Below are 19818 nucleotides of genomic sequence, written 5' to 3' on the forward strand. Positions count from 1 at the left end.
CTGATGAAATTCAGTGGATGGGACATCATGGAGGGCATTCTTATTTGAAGCACCCTTCTTAAGTTACATCCCTTTGGTTCTGATTGTTGTTGATAGAATTTTTGAATCCTTTATATAAATAAAAATGTTATGTTTGTGGGATTGACATAACTCAAGAAACACTGGACGAATTGACACCAAATTTGGACACAATACCAGCCCAACAAGTGACCATCACTCATAAAAACACTGAAAAACACAATGGAAGGGACTTAAAAGCAAAACAACAACAACAACAAAAAGATGCTACAGCGCATGCACAAAAATGACTCCCCCAGCAATCAAAACACACAATAGCATATCCACACTCTCTTCTGGACTACAGCTCCAAGCATGCCCTAGACCAGGCCCTTTAGGAGAGGAGGATGTGCCAAATGCATTGCTTCCAAGCTGCAAGCTTTCTTCTCCTTGGATTTCTCTGAGAGCTTCCCAATCCCTACATATTTTCAATTTCCTATTCCTGGACTGCAACTCCCAGCAATCCTCCAGATAGATTAGATAGAGATAGATTGGTAGGTAGATAGATAGATCAGAAAGACTGGTGGGAGTTGCAGTCCAAGAATAGGTAGAGAAGGAAGAATGGGGAGAAAGAGTAAGGGAAAGAAAAGGTGGGGGAGGAAGGAAGGAAGGAGAGAAGGAGAGAAGGAAAGAAAAAAGGGAAAGGAAGAAAGAAAAGAGGGAGGAAAGGAAGGAGAAAAAGAAAGGAGGAGAGGAAGGGAAAGGTGGCCATAGTAACCCGTGGGGGGTACAGCTAGTACATTCTTAAATGTGCATGTTCATGATTTCAAAGTATGTTAACTTCTCTAGTCCCTTTTAGCTTATTGAATGTTTAACATGTTAGACTCCCAAATAATTTACCCTTTAATTGCCCCCAAACCATCAAGCATACTCACATCATACCTAAGTGGGTGTATATTTGTGTTTGAATGTGGTATGCATGCAAAATATATTAGTGCTTTTAAGTCTAGCTCTAAAACAACTTTCCTAAAAAAAAACCCCAGTGTTTTAGAATCATACAATCTGTTAAAAGGAGGTCAATGGCCAATCAATGTAGGGTCTTCAACTAGAACATCTCTGGCAGGTAGCTGTCAAATTCTTTTTTTAAACATCCAGAAATATACAATAACATTATAAATACACTTGCATAGTATGAAAACAATATTCAATGTGATAAAGAGTATCATTTTTCCATTATACCACTGATGAAATTCAATGGTTGAGACATCATGGAGGGACCACTTGTTGCACTAGAGCCCCAAAACACCTTTCTACCACAAACTGCACTTTCCAGATAATCCAGTAAGTAGAAGTGTATTTAAAGATGAGTGTGTGTGTGTAAATTGAGAAAAGAGAAGTAGAGTTCAAAAGGTTATTTCCAAGATAGCCAAGAGTTCAAAATCCTTTCAAATACAGTCTCCAAAGTCAATCCACAAACGTATCCATAAACAAGATAGCATGAATCCAAGGCAGGCAACCTATGCCACACACAAACTAAAAGCAAGAACAAACTTAGGAACATGACTATATGAATTCCAAGAACATAGGATTGTACCAGCAGGAAAAGGCCTCATCCCCTCCCATAACATCATTTCTCACACACCTGCTTTTGCTTTCCTTAACTCTAATTCTCTGAGAAAAGCAAATCTGTCTTTGTTGCATGCCCTGTCTCCACAATTCCAAGTGCCTTGACCTAGACAAACATTTGTCTCCCACATTTCTCTCAGCCTGCACTTCTGGCAGGTTCTCATGAAAACTGATATCGCTCTGGGCCCTCTGAATCTAGCCCAGCATCCCCTTCTTCATCTTCTGAGCACTCAGAATCTGACTAGGCTACAACACCACCACTTCTTTGAGTACTTGGTTCCATTGCTGAAATCTCTCACTCACAAAACAGTCAATTCTAATCTTCAGTCAAAATCAACACTTCAGAAGTCTAAACTTCATTCTACTCTACAAAAAGAGCTGTGAGAATTGTGGTGGACTATGCAGCAGGGCTGACAGATATGTATTTGGACACCCTATGAGATCCTGCATTTTAAAAACTGAGTATTTGTCCTGCGTTTAGGTGCTATCTGGAAGCGCCCTTAGTCTTCTCTGTACAACTCTTTCAACCTCTCCTAATACATTTTGTTCTCCATATCCCTGGTCATCCTTCTTGCCAATCTCTTAACTCACTCCAACTTGTCCATATACTTCTTAAAACGAGTGACTAAAATTCAGCACAACACTCTAGATGAGCCATAACTGACAAAATATAATGGTACTATTACTTCACTGGGCTTGGAAACTATGTTTCTAGTAATACAAGCTAAGGTAGCACTTTGGGTTCGTATTTGTAGGTTTTTTTTTGTTTATTCATCCTATTTTCCATGTTTAATACTGAACAAAATAACTTCAGAGCCCCATTAGATCAAACCAAAGATCTGTCTTGCTCACTATCTTCTTTCCCACTGTGACAAACTGCCTCAGGAAAGCCCACAAGCAAATACTGAAGGCTATTCCCAAGCTATTAGTCCTCAGAGATATATTGCCTCTGATTCTAGAGAAAACAAATAGCAATCATGACTTGTAGTCCATGGATGGTCTTGTCTTCCATGAATTTGTCTCATCAGCATTATTGCTATTGTGACAGTGAATTCCAGACTGGCAGCCAGTTGAACTGGTGTAACAGAGGGGTTATGTGCTCCCTGTACACTACTCCGGTGAGCAACTTGGCTGCTGACCATTGAACTAGTTGGAGCTTCCAGGCAGTCTTCAAAGGCAGCCCCATGTAGAGTGCATTGCAGTAGTCTATTCTATATACACACATATTGTTCCATCTGTGAAGTTGTACTTCCTTGTCTGTCTTCTAATTTAGCATCACTGAATGACCTTACAAATGAGTAGAAAGGGACAAAGATAAAAGTGCTGACCTATTTTTTTTTTTTCACATACAGTTTTATACAGTTCTGTCATCTCTCTAATGTGCCCTACACCGCTGGAGAAATTACACTGTTTAGCCAATATTGCACCACCTGACATCTGCCGGGAAGTAGTAGCCAATAGTGAAAGGACCAAAACAGAGACATCTCCAGCTCATCCCCTGTTTGGGTATCAGCCAGCACGTCAACAACTTAAATCTGGAAATAGTTTTCTAAGATCTACAGAGACACTTGCTGGAACACCTCAGCAAACGAGAGTCCAAAAGTGGCAGGCTCAAACCCAGAACCTCAACCAATGGCTGATACCAAACAAGAGACTCCCCCTGGGCACAAAGAAGACTGGGCGACTTGGAAGGCGCTGAACAGACTGCGCTCTGGCACCACGAGATGGAGACCCAACCTTCAGAAGTGGGGCTACAAAGTGGAATCCTCGACATGCGAGTGTAGAGAAGAGCAAACCACTGACCACCTGCTGCAATGCAACCTGAGCCCTGCCACATGCACTATGGAGGACCTTCTTGCAGCAACACCAGAGGCACTCCAAGTGGCCAGATACTGGTCAAAGGACATTTAATCAACTACCAAACTCACAAGTTTTGTATTTTGTCTGTTTGTTTGCTTTGTTCTGTTAGAAATGTAATATAATTGACTGGTCGGCCCGACACGACAAATAATAATCTCTCTGATTATTTATCATGGACTTTATCTCATGGGGGATATGAGTGTGGTCATCTGTATATCTGGGCAAACATTTACTTCTTCCTTATCCAGATAAAACCAGAAATTATGAAGAAAGAGAAAAGTTATACAAACACTTATTTTTTGCTAGTCTTTTCAACCCTCTGAAGGCGCAATTGTGCTATCAACTTCCATGACATTACTGAATGCCTGTAAATACATCTGTAATGTATGTTTTGAACATTACATGATGTGAACCTTTGAAGTCATTGCATTTTGTTCAGTATGAGAATAAAAATCGTCTGCCAACCCTGAAGTTCTATGCATTTCCATAATGTTTCACCATGCTTGTTCAGTTCTGACGTTCAATGTGAATTTTAAAAATGATCACAGCCAGTTGATTGCCTTCAATCTACATATTATTGGCTTCTTCACAACAGATCAAAGGCAATATGAGATGTTGAAGCTAAGTTGTGTCGTGTTCGCTTAAGTCTCCTCATGACTACAATTTATCCCATCCAGTTGAAAAAGTCAATTAGACTGATGCAAAGCAATCACTACTTTAATTGGATGAATTTCAATTGCACTTCATGGCTACTAACATCTCATTTAAAACTGGCTACAGATGTGTTTAAAAAGTTTTCAGAAAATGGCAGGTTAGTCTGTAAAATAACTAGGGTATTAATTTGTGTACTAAAGTGTCACTTGGCTCTTAATTATACTGAAGCCAACATTTTCCACTCTCTAACTCTCTAAATTAGAAACTGAATGCAAACTACCTCTCCAAATTACCCACACTAAATGGAAGTAGTCATTATATATAGAGATACCTGCATATATTGAGGTGAGGGTTGTGGTTGGTCTGGCGTATTCCAGGCTGGATAAGCTCTTGGGTAACAGGTTACTGTAGATCTACTCTAAGTCCCTGTGATTTAATAAAGTCCTGAAAAAAACCCTAGTATTTTGAGTTTGTTCTACATAAAATTAGCACATAGTTAGATTGCATAGGAAATAACAATTTTCTGCGCAGAAAGTAGCATTTCCTGTATAGGAATGCGGAAAAAATAATTTCTTGAAGAAAATTAGGGAGGGGGAGGTGCCCAAAAGAACTACATACAATTAAATAGTTTTCTAAAACTCTGTAGTTATTACAGAATTTCTCTAAGGAGGTTGCTGATATTACGAGGAGTATTTTTAAGTAAGGTCCGTTTTGTTGTAGACAGTAGTTCGCGTGCATACCGCAACGAGCGTGTGCGTCGTGTACCGGCATGCCTCGGGAACAACTGTGCTCAGTTTCCGCTCTGTAGCTAACCTGTACGGTTCTGTTCTGTGCTTTAAATATGTTTAAGACTATCAACTCACCCTCCGCATGTGAGGTCCGCTCAGTGATACGGTTTTTGTCAGCAAGGAAACTGCCTGCTGCAGAAATTCATCGACAGATTTTTGAAGTGTATGGTGATACTGTTATGAGTGAAAGCAAAGTGCGTAAGTGGGTACGACAATTCAAAGATGGCCGTGACAACATCCATGATGAGGGCCGCTCCGGTCGCCCTTCTTTCATTACAATGAACTCCTGGTTATTGGAGCAGGTGGCAAGTTTTTATGAAGAGGGTATTTTAAAATTGGTTCAGAGGTATGATAAGTGTTTGAACGAACTTGGCAACTATGTTGAAAAATAGAGTGAAGTATGTACTTTCTGAAAATAAATTTACTTTTTTGAAATAAACTTTCATTGTGTACTTATGTTCCAACGGACCTTACTTAAAAAATACCCCTCGTATTTATTGCTACTTTTGAGAAGAAAACTTGGGTTGGGGGAGAAGTTTTGCATCCCTAAGATATAATAACCTCTATCGTGGGTGTTAAAATACTCCCAAGAATGTCATCAGTTCCCCAGTGGACAGCCACATATCCTTGTTTTTGTTTTTTTGGGTTTGTTTTTTTTGGTATTTGATTATGTTGTGTCAGCCATAGCTTTATTTTCTTTCTAAACTTCATCAGAAATTCCAAATATATTTTCAGTCAGAGGAATGAAAGCTCTCTTTGACCTTTCATCTGACTTCTGTGCTTCAAGAAAGTTTCTGTGACAGTTTCTATCATTTTTACATGAAAAACCAAAATTCATGATTCACTGCAAGCAAATTAGACCAATAGAGGTTAAAAATGCAATATAAAACATGGCAGATTTTCTGGAAGCCATTACAGAGTGGGTTTTTTTTTCAAAGTGTGACACATACCGTAAGTTAACTCTTCCGCTTTTGGTTCCAGAACATTGTAAAACATACACTTGCAACTCTACACTAATTGCAAAAAAACAAAACAAAAAACCAACAATCCCCCTATTTTGTAATAAAGATGGCATCAAGGAAAGAAGAAGTATCTACATAATTATTTTTGTGTAATATATACTTTTAATACCCAGAAGAAAACAAAAAGAAAAGAATTTATTTTCAAAACATTGTGGTAATTCTTCAGTGTATGAGTGCCAAACCCCTTAATACAGTGAGATTTCATAAACAAACAAAAAAGAAACATGTAACAAATGATGGCCTTCAATTATGCAAAAAAAAAAATCGAATGCAAAAATATTTTCCCTATGTAAATCTGCACAATAGTTTTCCAGTACATTTGAATCACTGAAGGTGGCAAATCCAGGGGCTAGATCTTAGGGTTTCATTAATAACGCACTTAATTCAAAGCCAGCCCGAGGAAGCAATGTTTCAGACCATCACCACCCACTAGCTCCAAAGACGGCCGGTCAGTGTTCAGACCAACAGGTCATGTCAAACCTGTTTCAGTTTTGCTGGATGGCCCTCTTTAACTTCACTGCTGTTTGCTGCTGTTGCAGCTGGTCACAGAGTTCTGGGGAGCTTGTGATCAACATCAGGCAACTTAGCATTTTGCATATTCTTAGAACGCACTGCTAAAATGTGGTTGATAACAGTTTCAATCCAACAACATATTATATATTTCAAATTTATAATATTCAATAGTAATTCATTTGTTGAAGTAGTAACGTATAAACTAGAATTGTTATGCACTCTGAATGTTGTGATTTGGTTCTCTGCATAGACAGCATGTACTACTTGTCTTTTCATTTATGAAATGCTGGTGTGCATCTCTCCTGGAAATGGAAAAAAAATGCTGGGTGCTTTGATGTCAGGTCACTTGGTTAATGTAACCAACTTCCTGGTCTCAAAGCAGTTCCAGACCTGTTAATCCAGTGGTTCCCAACCTGTGGGCTGCGACCCACGGGTGGGCTGCGAGACCTAAAATAAGGTTCGCAGCTCTAGATTATTAAATATGATTTTCTGTGGGCAAGCAGATGGCAACTACTGGATGGCATATGTTCTGTATCAGAAACTAGAGCTGATGAGATCTATCCAATGAAATTTTCTGAATCAGCACCCAAAATAACCAAACTGAATCTAAAGTTGACCAAAACCTGATTTGTAACCTTTTTGGTACTAATGTTGGACAGTGGTCCATGGTCAAAGTGGTCCCTGGTCAAAAAAAGGTTGGGAATCAATGTGTAAAGCTAATCACCCACAAAGCAAAATTAGTTCCTCTCAAACTAGTTCAGTTACATTACATTGCCAGAGGAGATGTTTCCACAGAGTGTATATCCTTACAGTCCCTTCCAATTCTATGAAAAAGAAGGAGAGTGAAAGAGAAAGAGAGAGAGAGAGGATGGACTAGAGCCTTTTTCTTCTACCTATTTCTTCGAGATTCTCTCTGAAGATATGAAACACTTTAAGGAAGGGGAAGCATCAAGGGAAAAAAAGAAGACAGGGCACATAAAGAGACTCAAGACAAGACACCAAAAAATATATATATGGAAAAATAAGTTTTCTCCCAGCCTTTCCAAAAGGGGGTAAAGAACTGGACAACTTTCTTAAATCTACTGCTCCTTACCACATTCCTGTTGGAAATTAATCCCAAACTACTTGTATTTTGCACATTTTGTTTCTACCACATTTCCAGGGACTTCATGTTGTCCAGACTGGCTTATAAGAAGAGATGCCCCAAAATTAAAACTAGCTAGGGGAAAGAGCAGAATCTAGTCAGAAGAGCATCCCATTTTCTTCTGACTCCCATCTGTCATCATCTGATCCCATCCTTACTCTGTAGACTTCCTTGGGCTCCCTCTGACCATATACTTTAGGTGTAAGGATGGAATCTATTTCAATGTGACATCTGGACTACAGTATTCATAAATCACACTTGCCTTGTTCACTACTTCTGCTGCCTTGTGTCTATCTTGAACACGCCCTTATTGCTGCCCTGAACCTTCTTAATAACACACAAGTAAGAGTAAATAATAGGCCTGGGTAACAACGGAAAAATTTGTTTCTAAAATCGATTTGTATTTGGGGTTTTTTTTTTGTTTCGATATTTAAAATAATTGCAAAATTTTCCTTTTAAAAAGTTCGATATTTACGAAATTTCGTAAATGGTAAAAAATTAACGAATTGATTTCTGAAACAATAACGAATCAATTCGTTAATGGCGGACGCGACCGCAAAATACGCTAAAAAACCTCCAAAACCTTCTGAAGCTTCCCTCTCCCTCTGTTGTTGACTGTTGGTGTGATATTATAATTTTTTTTCACTAATTAAACCATAAAACTGGCCCAGACATGCAGAAATAATAACGAAACGACCTCAAAACAATAACGAAACGAATACAATATCGAAATACAAAGCATTTACAAAACGTTTTTGAAAAATCGTTTTTTTTAATAATTGCTCCAGAATGGTTCGTTATCGTTTTGTAATTGAAAAAATTAACGAATTATGAATTAACGAAACGAAACCGCCCAGCCCTAGTAAATAAATAAGAAACTATTGTAATGTTTCTCTCCTTTGCATTTACAATACACTGTCACCAGAGAGGTCAATCTGATTCTTGACTATGGAAATGCTAACTTAATTTATACACTAACACATATTCTTTTGAGGTTATTTGGACCATCTAGTGCAGAAAGGATTTGCTTTTGGTACTATTAAAGTCCTACTCTTAGGTTTAAAATTATGCTGTTCCTCAATACTGTTCCTACCCAGAAAACATACAAATAAGAAAATCATTTTGGAGCTATTGCTAAAAATGTCCTTCTTCAAAAGTGTTTCTCCCAGGCTTTTGCAGTCTCTGCAGGTATGAAGCCATTTGCCTGCCAACCCCCCAAAAGAAGACACAACACAACAGTTATGGGTTTAAAATTGGGCAACTTTATTAACTGTTACTTGATTAAATCTAAAGCTTGTATACCATAATCAGACTAGCATGAACGTGTAGTGAATAAAGCCGAGCTGGTGTCCCTTCCCGGCCTACCCCTCGGCTCCAAGGGCGAAGCACCTGGTTCCCGGGTGACCTAAACCTGGGTAACTTTATTAGCACAAAGTGTTGGAGGAATCTTACTCAAGGATATTGAGGTAAGACCCTCCCCATTTAAAGCCATTTATCTTGTTCACCTCTGATAGTGTAATAACCAGTGATGTTTTATATTAATGGCCTTTATCCCAAAAGGGGGTGCCTTGGGTGCACACCAAATATGTTTCCTTTCTAGCTGTTTTTCCGCTGAACCTATTTAAATCACCAACAAAACCAATCTGCCCTCTGGTAACAGTATACGGTAGGCGAAAAAACCCTCCTGGAATATAGGAGGGGAAAAAATTCCTACCCGGCTCTCTAAAGCAACCCCGATTATATTGTTAATGGGTGGGATGTGGTGGGTAGACGTCAGGAGAAGTCTGAACTGGAGGAAAGCTATTCTTCTCCAGGCTCCTCTCCCCAAAGTAGTTCCAGCCGGAACTACTTTGGGTTGGTTTTCTTCTCTGGGGGGAGGAGGCAAAACCCTTTCACCTCTCCAGCTATGCTTGGATCGGGGAAAGGTAAATTTTTGTGTCTTTCTTTAGATGTCCACAGCTCACTATACTAGGAAAGGTGTGGAAAATTCAAATCTTATCCTGAAACTCTTTTGAAAAGAAACTGGTAATGCCCAAGTCTAATTGAGATTTCTATTGCAAATACTGTTGAAAGAGTAATTTCTAATTAACTTTGAGCTGCGTTACTGAAGGGTAAACATACTGCATTACTGTACCAGGACAGGACTGAGCAACAGAAGAGACAACTTATTTTCCAGAAACTGCATAAAGTGCTTATTACATTCACCCCTTTATGTAGTTTGTAATCAAATGTACAATATTCTTTTCTACAAAAAATATTAAATATGTTACATCTCACTCCACCTTTACAGGAATGTTCCCAATCAAATAATTGAGTTGTAAGAGATTTCTTAAAGCATAAGAAACCCCCAAGGAAGCCATCTAACATTCCATTTGATTATCTTTACAAATCTTATTTGATTGCTTTAATAATAGATTCCCACGATGCCATTGTCTTTCTGCCAGGTACAAAGCAATTACAATGTATATAACAAGACAATTTGTGTTTCTTTTTCTTCCTTCATTCATCGTACGAGGAGAAATATATCTTTCAATTCATGATTTTATATTAGATCGGGCCATTATGTATGGCTGCAATTATAACACCCATGCTGGGAGCATTATATTATAAAACAGTTCTGATAGTCAAGAGGTGCCTCTTTATATTTCAGAGATGACAGCAATGACATAAAAGCAATTTAGAACAATCTGCTCCTATGGGTTAACTTTATTTGCTGCAAAGAAAGTGAACTGTTGTCACTAGCAATGGGACTGAAATTGTCACCCAGATTCCTCCACAGATTTTGGCATTTTCTGGTCTTCTTTCTAAACTGAAATAGATACATTCAATGAGATTTTGAAATTTCAGACAGAACACACATAGATCCCCCTTGCTTTCCCTTACCTGGATTTCAGTAAGGCCTTCAACAAGGTCCCCCATGACCTTCTGGCAAGGAAACTAGTCCAATGTGGGTTAGGCAAAACTACAGTGAGGTGGATCTGTAATTGGTTAAATGGACAAACCCAGAGGGTGCTCACCAATGCGTCCTTTTCATCCTGGAAAGAAGTGACGAGCGGAGTGCCATCAGGAGGGTTCCGTCCTGGGCCCGGTCCTGTTCAACATCTTTATTAATGACTTAGATGAAGGGCTAGAAGGCAGGATCATCAAGTTTGCAGACGACACCAAATTGGGAGGGATAGCCAATACTCCAGAGGACAGGAGCAGGATTCAAAACAATCTTGACAGATTAGAGAGATGGGCCAAAACTAACAAAATGAAGTTCAACAGGGACAAATGCAAGATACTCCACTTTAGCAGGAAAAACGAAATGCAAAGATACAGAATGGGGGACAATGCCTGGCTCGAGAGCAGTACGTGCAAAAAAGATCTTGGAGTCCTCATGGACAACAAGTTAAACATGAGCCAACAATGTGATGTGGCGGCAAAAAAAGCCAATGGGATTTTGGCCTGCATCAATAGGAGCACAGTCTAGATCTAGGGAAGTCATGTTACCCCTCTATTATGCTTTGATTAGACCACACCTGGAATATTGTGTCTAGTTCTGGGCACCACAATTCAAGAGAGATATTGACAAGCTGGAATGTGTCCAGGGGAGAGTGACTAAAATGATCAAGGGTCTGGAGAACAAGCCCTATGAGGAGTGGCTTAAGGAGCTGGGCATGTTTAGCCTGAAGAAGAGAAGGCTGAGAGGAGATATGATAGCCATGTATACATATGTGAGAGGAAGCCACAGGGAGGAGGGGGCAAGCTTGTTTTCTGCTTCCTTGCAGACTAGGACACGGAACAATGGCTTCAAACTACAAGAGAGGAGATTCCATCTGAACACGAGGAAGAACTTCTTGACTGTGAGAGCAGTTCAGCAGTGGAACTCACTGCCCCGGAGTGTGGTGGAGGCTCCTTCTTTAGAAGCTTTTAAACAGAGGCTGGATGGCCATCTGTCAGGGGTGATTTGAATGCAATATTCCTGCTTCTTGGCAGGGGGTTGGACTGGATGGCCCATGAGGTCTCTTCCAACTCTTTTATTCTATATATAAAATAATATATAATATATAAACTTGGGGCTCCACAAGAAACGTTTGTTGCAAAAAGGGCTCCGTGGCTGAAAAAGTTTGAGAACCCCTATTATTGCAAGTGATTTTGAAATGAAATTCCCAACCATCTTTACTGTTCCATTTGATAGTTAATTCCCTGTATGGGGTGGATTGTATTATACCTGCTCTTCATGTAGCTATAAAAGAATATGTCATTTGATGGATTAAAATGTGGTTTAGGGTGGCATCTCTAATTTAGCACTTCAAACAAAGTAAGCCTAGAAAGCTTTAACTAGTCAATCTGTTAATTTCATCTTCTCCTTTATCCAAATTCTTAAAATAAGAACTGTGCAAACTTTGGAAAGTTCTGTCAGACAGTAATATAAAATCTTCACCTTTCTCTCCTAAAAGTATTCAAGGTTTATTGAAAACAGCATTGCCATGCCAGAGGTGCAAGGATTCCTCACCTGAAATATTTCGGAAGAATGTGTTCCAAGAAAGTCAGCTGTTTGGCAACTTCTGTGCTTGTCCAAGCTTTTGTCATCTCAGTGATTCAGGAACCAAAGCACACGATGTAAGAAATCTTGAAGAGTCTGCATAAAGGACAAGGTGATATATTTCATGTATTCAGGCTAATCCAAATACATGAGCCCAGAGGTCTCCGAATAAAGTAAACTGACTAATCTGTGCTTACCAGGTCTGACCCAGGCTATTAAAAAACTATTTCATGACAATAAAGCAGAAAGAGAAACTAAATTATAAACCTTACCTCTTGATCTTTGATGGCAAATCATTTCTTGTGCAGCCTGTGGTAGGGAGGTGAACTACTTTACAATAATCACTTTGTACTTCAATTTCACATTTTTTAAACATCAGTGAACCTCTGAATATTTTAAAAATACTGTTACATATTTTATATTTCAGCTTACATAAAGCTGTGTTGACATGTCTTTCTCAAAATTTTCACAAAGTGGAAAGATATTTTACAGATTTTGGGGCTGGAGGTAATACCTTAGCTTTACAAAGGATGGTGAAAGTATCCATAGCTTCTTATTCTTCTTTTCCTTTTTTGCTGTCTAAGGGTGATGTATGATGTTCTCTAATTATGACAGTTTCCTTTTCCGTTGTCTAGGTGAGAAGTAGCAATAAGAGCATGGCAAGTATAAACCATAAAGTTATATAGTGTATCTTCCAATGTGAAAGGTTTTTTCACTCTTGATGCACATTTACACTGATCAGTTAGATTGGTATCGGGGTTAGGGATGGGTGGTTTCGTTCGTTAATTTTGTAATTTGTTATTGATTCGTATTTAAATTAGCTTACGATCTGATATTGAGCCATGCAGGAGCAACTAAAAATTGAAACGAATTTTTCAATTTATTTCGTAATTGTTTCGTAATTGGTTCGAAATCGTTTTGAAATCGTTTTGAAATCGTTTTGAAATTGTTTTGTTATTATTTCCGTATGTCTGGTGCAAGTTTTGTAGTTGTTGTTTGTTTTATCAGCGATAAAAAAATAAATTATCACACCAATAGTCAACAACAGGGAGCTCTGGCGTGGGCTGGTCCATGAGGTCACGAAGAGTCGGAGACGACTGAACGAATGAACAACAACAGTCAACAACAGAGGGAGAGGGAAGCTTCAGAAGTTCCCCTGTCCCATTTGGAGGTTTTTTTTAGCGTATTGCGCAATCGCGTCCACCATTAACGAATCAATTCAAAATTTACAAAATTTCGTAAATAACGAAATTTTTTTAAAGAAAAATTGGGAATTCTTTTAAAAAACGAAACGCAATGGACCCGCTAAAAACAAAACGAGTTTAGAAACAAATTTTTCCATTGTTACCCAGGCCTAATCGGGGTAGATTAGTCCATATATCGTTGAAGACTTTGATGGCCGGAATCACTGGGTTGTTGTAGGATTTTTCGGGCTGTATGGCCATGGTCTAGAGGCATTCTCTCCTGACGTTTTGCCTGCATCTATGGCAAGCATCCTCAGAGGTAGTGAAGTGATTAGATTATTCCATAGTTAGCCAAAACATACACACAGGCTGATTTAGTTTCATCTGGGCTAAGCTGGTTAAGATGTAACACTTGGCTAGACTGGATGCTAGAATCATAGAATCATAGAGTTGGAACAGACCTTGTAGTCCATCCAGTTCAACCCCCTGCCAAGAAACAGGAAATTAGCATTCAAAGCACCCCTGATAGATGGCCATCCAGCCTCTGTCTAAAAGCCTCCAAAGAAGGAGCCTCTACCACACTTTGGGGTAGAGAGTTCCACCGCTGAACAGCTCTCAAAGTCAGGAAGTTCTTCCTAATGTTCAGGTGGAATCTCCTTTCCTGTAGTTTGAAGCCATTACTCCATGTCCTAGTCTCCAGGGCAGCAGAAAACAAGCTTGCTCCCTCCTCCCTGTGACTTCCCCTCACATATTTGTATATGGCTAACATGTCTCCTCTCAGTCTTCTCTTCTGCAGGCTAAACATGCCCAGCTTTTTAAGCCGCTCCTCAAACGGCTTGTTCTCCAGACCCTTGATCATTTTAGTTGCCTTCCTCTTGACACATTCCAGCTTGTCAACGTCTCCCTTCAATTGTAGTGCCCAGAATTGGACACAGTATTCCAGATGTGGTCTGACAAAGTCAGAATAGATCTAGACACTCTGCTCCTATTTTTGCAGCCCAAAATCCCCTGTGACCAAGGGAAGCCTTTCTTGCCTTGTTGTGGGTTCGCCTCCCTGGAATTGCTGTCCCCTTCTGCACCTTTCCACTCTATTGCTGCTAGTTACAGTAGTGACAGGAGGACCTACCTCATGGTCAACACTGTCTTTTCCTCTTTTTATGCCATGTAGCTGCATAAAACTGGCCTTGGTTCTATTACCTTTTCAGGGAGATTTGCTATTAGCAAAGAACAGGATCTTCTCGATGACTGCTTCCAGGCTCTGGAACACATTTGCTAGGAAGACTGTGATCATTTTGTCCTTGCGATTCTTTCATCATCCAATGAAAACATTCTGCTCCAAAGGTTTTGGAACTAACAGCAAGGGCTTTGAATGATGTGCTTTTTTGCTGAAATATAATCAACATGAGCTAAGAAAAATTCTGAGTGCAAGAAAGAAATCTAATTAGACTATACCACTTCAATCTACGTACAATATATTTTGCTACCACTTGCTACACTGTTCCCCTGTCTCCCAAAGACATGGCATGGGGAATCTAAAATTTCCACCTGAAGTCTACATTGTCATGACCTAAAGGGTTTGAAAAATAATGATTTGGATCTGCAGATAATAAAAAGCTTAAAAGAAGACCCTTAACATTTAGTCACCTGCAGGAATCAGCCATGGTTGCCTTCCCTAACCCAACTTCGTGGTTGTTGTAGGTTTGTTGGGCTGTATGGCCATGTTCTAGAAGCATTCTAGAACACGGCAACACAGCCCAAAAAAACCTACAACAACTCAGTGATTCCAGCCATAAAAGCTTTTGACAATACAACTTTGTGGTGTTTTGGTCTGTAACCATATCCAGCCAGTGAGAATTATAATTTGAATGTAGATGTTGGGATTCAGCCTGTGTGTGAACCTGAGCCTGAATCTCTGATTGTATTGCCTAATGCTGATGCCAATGTTGATGCTAATGTTGATGTTAATGTTGATGAGCCTAGTTTGGATAGTGAGGCTGAAGTGATCAATGAGGATGAGGCTCAAGATGGAGACACTTAGAATCATAGAATCATAGAATCAAAGAGTTGGAAGAGACCTCATGGGCCATCCAGTCCAACCCCCTGCCAAAGCAGGAATATTGCATTCAAATCACCCCTGACAGATGGCCATCCAGCCCCTGTTTAAAAGCTTCCAAAGAAGGAGCCTCCACCACACTCCAGGGCAGAGAGTTCCACTGCTGAATGGCTCTCACAGTCAGAAAGTTCTTCCTTACGTTCAGATGGAATCTCCTCTCTTGTAGTTTGAAGCCATTGTTCCGCATCCTAGTCTCCAAGGAAGCAGAAAACAAGCTTGCTTCCTCCTCCCTGTGGCTTCCTCTCACATATTTATACATGGCTATCATATCTCCTCTCAGCCTTCTCTTCTTCAGGCTAAACATGCCCAGCTCCTTAAGCTGCTCCTCATAGGGCTTGTTCTCCAGACCCTTGATCATTTTAGTTGCCCTCCTCTGGAAACATTCCAGCTTGTCAATATCTCTCTTCAATTGTGGTGTCCAGAATTGGACACAATATTCCAGGTGTGGTCTAACCAAAGCGGAATAGAGGGATAGCATTACTTCCCTAGATCTAGACACTATGCTCCTATTGATGCAGGCCAAAATCGCATTGGCTTTTTTTACTGCCACATCACTTCCTACAGTACAAATCCTACAGGCTTTGATTTAGAGGCTTCAAGGGAAAAGCCAAGTTCTCATGAGAAAGTTTCTGTCAGATTGAGAGAAAAAAATTCACTCCCTTTTCCTCCCGGCTCAAGCTTGGAAGATAACCTGACACCTGGTTGGGTCAATGATAACAGCCGCAGCTTGGAAATAAGCCAGAACCACAGAGAAGCTCAATGTTTAAGTAGGTCTGAGAGAATCCGACAACTGAAACCAAAGATTAGAGTTAGCCGGAATCAGTTTTTTGGGGATTTAAGAGTGCCCGTGAGGGGGATTTCCTCACACCAAGCATCGTTTAGTATCAAGTACAAAACTCCTGGGTTTTCCAGTTTCCAGTGGTCTGGTATCTAAGGGAATTTCTGGCTTCAAGTGAGAATAGCAGGGCAAATCTGTTCATGGATTTCTATTGAGAGTTGTTTGGACATTACTGCTTTGGATTTTCTGCAAGCTTTCTGGACATTGCTGTTTGCTGCTTCATTTTGGCTTTTTTTACCTTTGGACTTCAATCTATTTTATATTCATCATTCAATAAAAAGGATTGTATTTTTCCTAAACCAAGGTGTGGTGTATTAATGACAAGAGGGCCAATGTTTCCGGCTCTGGAGTGCAACAGTAGATTTTCTTCTTCAATATAGTCATGTTGTAGTTAGAGAGGGCAGGGATGCTCCCACAAGTATGTAAAACAAAAGACTGGACAGAGATATTATTCTGCATCACTACAATTCATAAAGAACTTGGAATGCTCTTGAAAAGCAAAGTAGACTATGAAGAAGTCAGATACACTGAACAGGCAATTTCTTCATTGTTGTTGTGTGCCTTCATGTTGTTTCTGAAATATGACTGCCCTACGTTTTCATGACAACTGGGAAATAGAGGGAGAAAATGTGGAGGCCGTGACAGACTTTGTATTTCTAGGTGCAAAGATTACTGCAGATGCAAACTGCAGCCAGGAAATCAGGAGACACTTACTTCTTGGGAGGACAGCAATGTCCAATCTCGATAAAATAGGGAAGAGTAGAGACATCACACTGGCAATGAAGATCCGCATAGTCAAAGCAATGGTATTCCCTGTAGTAACCTACGGATGTGAGAGCTGGACCATAGGGAAGGCTGAGTGAAGGAAGATAGATGCTTTTGAACTGTGGTGCTGGAGGAAAGTTCTGAGAGTGCCTTGGACTGCAAGAAGATCCAACCAGTCTATAATTCAGGAAATAAAGCCCCACTGCTCATTGGAGGGAAGGATAGTAGAGGCCAAGATGAAGTACTTTGGCCACATCATGAGAAGAAAGGAAAGCTTAGAGAAGACAATTATGCTGGGGAAAATGGAAGGAAAAAGGAAGAGGGGCCGACCAAGGGCAAGATGGATGGATGGCATCTTTGAAGTGACTGGATTGACCTTGAAGGAGCTGGGGGTGGGGACGGCCGACAGGGAGCTCTGGCAGGCTGATCCATGAAGTCACAAAGAGTCGGAAATGACTGAATGTATGAACAACAACAAGCCTTCACATTGTTTCTGAAATATGACTGCCCTAAGTTTTCATGAGGCTTTTTTGGCAAGGTTAGTTCAGAATGGTTTTCCCTTTGCTTTCCTCTAAGACTGAAATAATGTAACTTGCCCAAGTGGTTTTCCATGTATGAGCAAAGATTAGAACCCTGCCCCCCGAAGTCCTGGTTTAATGCTCAAATCAACATACCACTCTAACTCTCTCATTCTTAATTGGCTGAGATAATTACAACAATTTCACCAAAACAATATTTACAGAATAGTTTCAAATCTCTCATTCTTTACATCGTATGCTCATATACACATGAGAATATCATGGAGAAAATGCAAATCTTATTTCTCTCTGTTATTAAGTAACTATTGAAACAATCAATTTGCCGGGTAGTCTTAACTGCAATGATCAGGACTATATTGCAAAATAACACAGGAGCCATAATGAGGTTATTAGTATTCATTCTTAGTAGTCTTGGTGTGCTTTCCATCTGTGGCACTCAGTGTGCTCTCTCATCAACCTCTGCAAAATGGTTCCCTATTATGAACTCATTTTCTAAAGACGTGCAAACAAAGTCAGAGGGAGAAGAGAGAGAAAGAAAGAATGCCAATTTTTCAGAGGGAAATGCCACTCCATTCAACTACTTTTTCAGGGGAAGCTGGAAGGGATTAGTCAAAGCCTGTTGACGAGCATGTAGAAGTGTTGAGTGGGGGAGAAGCAAAGACCTTTTGTATGAAAAGAACAACAAAGGTACTTGAAGGTTTCTGAAGTGTTCTAGCAAAACTTAAATGTTGAATGGATGACTATAAAGAAGATGGGCGCAATGGGTAGCATTGCATAGAAAAAGGAACTATGAGAGGTGTGTGGTTAGTAAAAAAAAAAAAAACCCTCCCATTTTCAGTCCCATTTTCCAGCTGTCCCCCATTCCATTTTTTGGGAACTTTCCAATATCAGAAGGGGGAAAATACAATTTCTCATATCTATCCGTTGGGAGCTCCATTTTTGCTTTGGGAAGATCAGGCCCATTTGCAGTAGTGGAGGAAATTCTGAGGCTCTCCTTTCTCTCATTTCTAGGACTATACGGATGAAAATTATTATTATTATTATTATTATTATTATTATTATTATTATTAAAGGCACTGCAGACTACTCCAACCAGAGAAATCAGCCATAGCAGAGCACCTGATGAACCAACCTGGACACAGCATTTTATTTGAGAACACAAAAATGCTGGACCACTCTCACAACCACCATGTCAGACTACACAGAGAAGCCATTGAAATCCACAAGCATGTGGACAATTTCAACAGAAAGGAAGAAACCATGAAGATGAACAAAATCTGGCTACCAGTGTTAAAGAATTCTAAAATTGCAACAGCAAAACAGCAGAGAGAAAAACAGGCAGGGACATCTAATCACCCTTCAAGAAGAGTTTGCTCCAGGCACAGTCAGCCCATTGTATGCTAATCAAGGTGGTCAGTTGGAAGATTCACACCTAGCCCAACTTACAAAAGCCCTTTGTCTCACCCTGGTCATTCCACAGATATATAAACCCCTTTTTTCCCAGCTCCAGCAGACCTTACCTCTGAGGATGCTTGCCATAGATGCAGGCGAAACGTCAGGAGAAACGTCTAGAACATGGCCATATAGCCCGAAAAAACCCACAAGAACTGAGTGATTCCGGCCATGAAAGCCTTCGACAATATATTATTATTAAACTTTATTTGTACCCCGCTAGCATCTCCCGAAGTACTCGATGCAGCTTACAAAGGCCAAGGCCTAAACAACACAATAGCATAACAATACAATTCAAAGCAAATCAAAAACATTAAAGCAATAACAGTAAAAACAACAAAACAATACAGCATAACACAATAAAAACAGGGCCGGGCCAAGTAATGGGCACAGATTAAAAAGTGCTGGATGTGACAAGTGGCCTATCGGATTTCAAGGAAGTGCAGTGTGCAGAGAATCTTAAAGTTCTGATAAAGTGCTTCTGGGACTCTAATAAAGTGCTTACTGGAGTTTTCCAATTCTGGAAAGGCACATCGGAACAGCCAGGTCTTCAAATTCTTCCTAAAGACTGCCAGTGTGGGGGCCTGTCTAATGTCTTTGGGGAGGGTGTTCCAAAGTCGGGGGGCCAGCACAGAGAAGGCCCTGTACCTCGTCCCCACCAAACGCGCCTGCGATGCAGGTGGGATCGCGAGCAGGGCCTCTCCGGATGAACGAAGAGAGTGCATGGGTTCATAAACAGAGATGTGGTCACATAGGTAGGCAGGTCCCAAACTGTTTAGGGTTTGGGAAAATGGC

This window comes from Anolis sagrei, chromosome 8 (assembly GCF_037176765.1).
Source record: "Anolis sagrei isolate rAnoSag1 chromosome 8, rAnoSag1.mat, whole genome shotgun sequence".
Lineage (NCBI taxonomy): Eukaryota > Metazoa > Chordata > Lepidosauria > Squamata > Dactyloidae > Anolis > Anolis sagrei.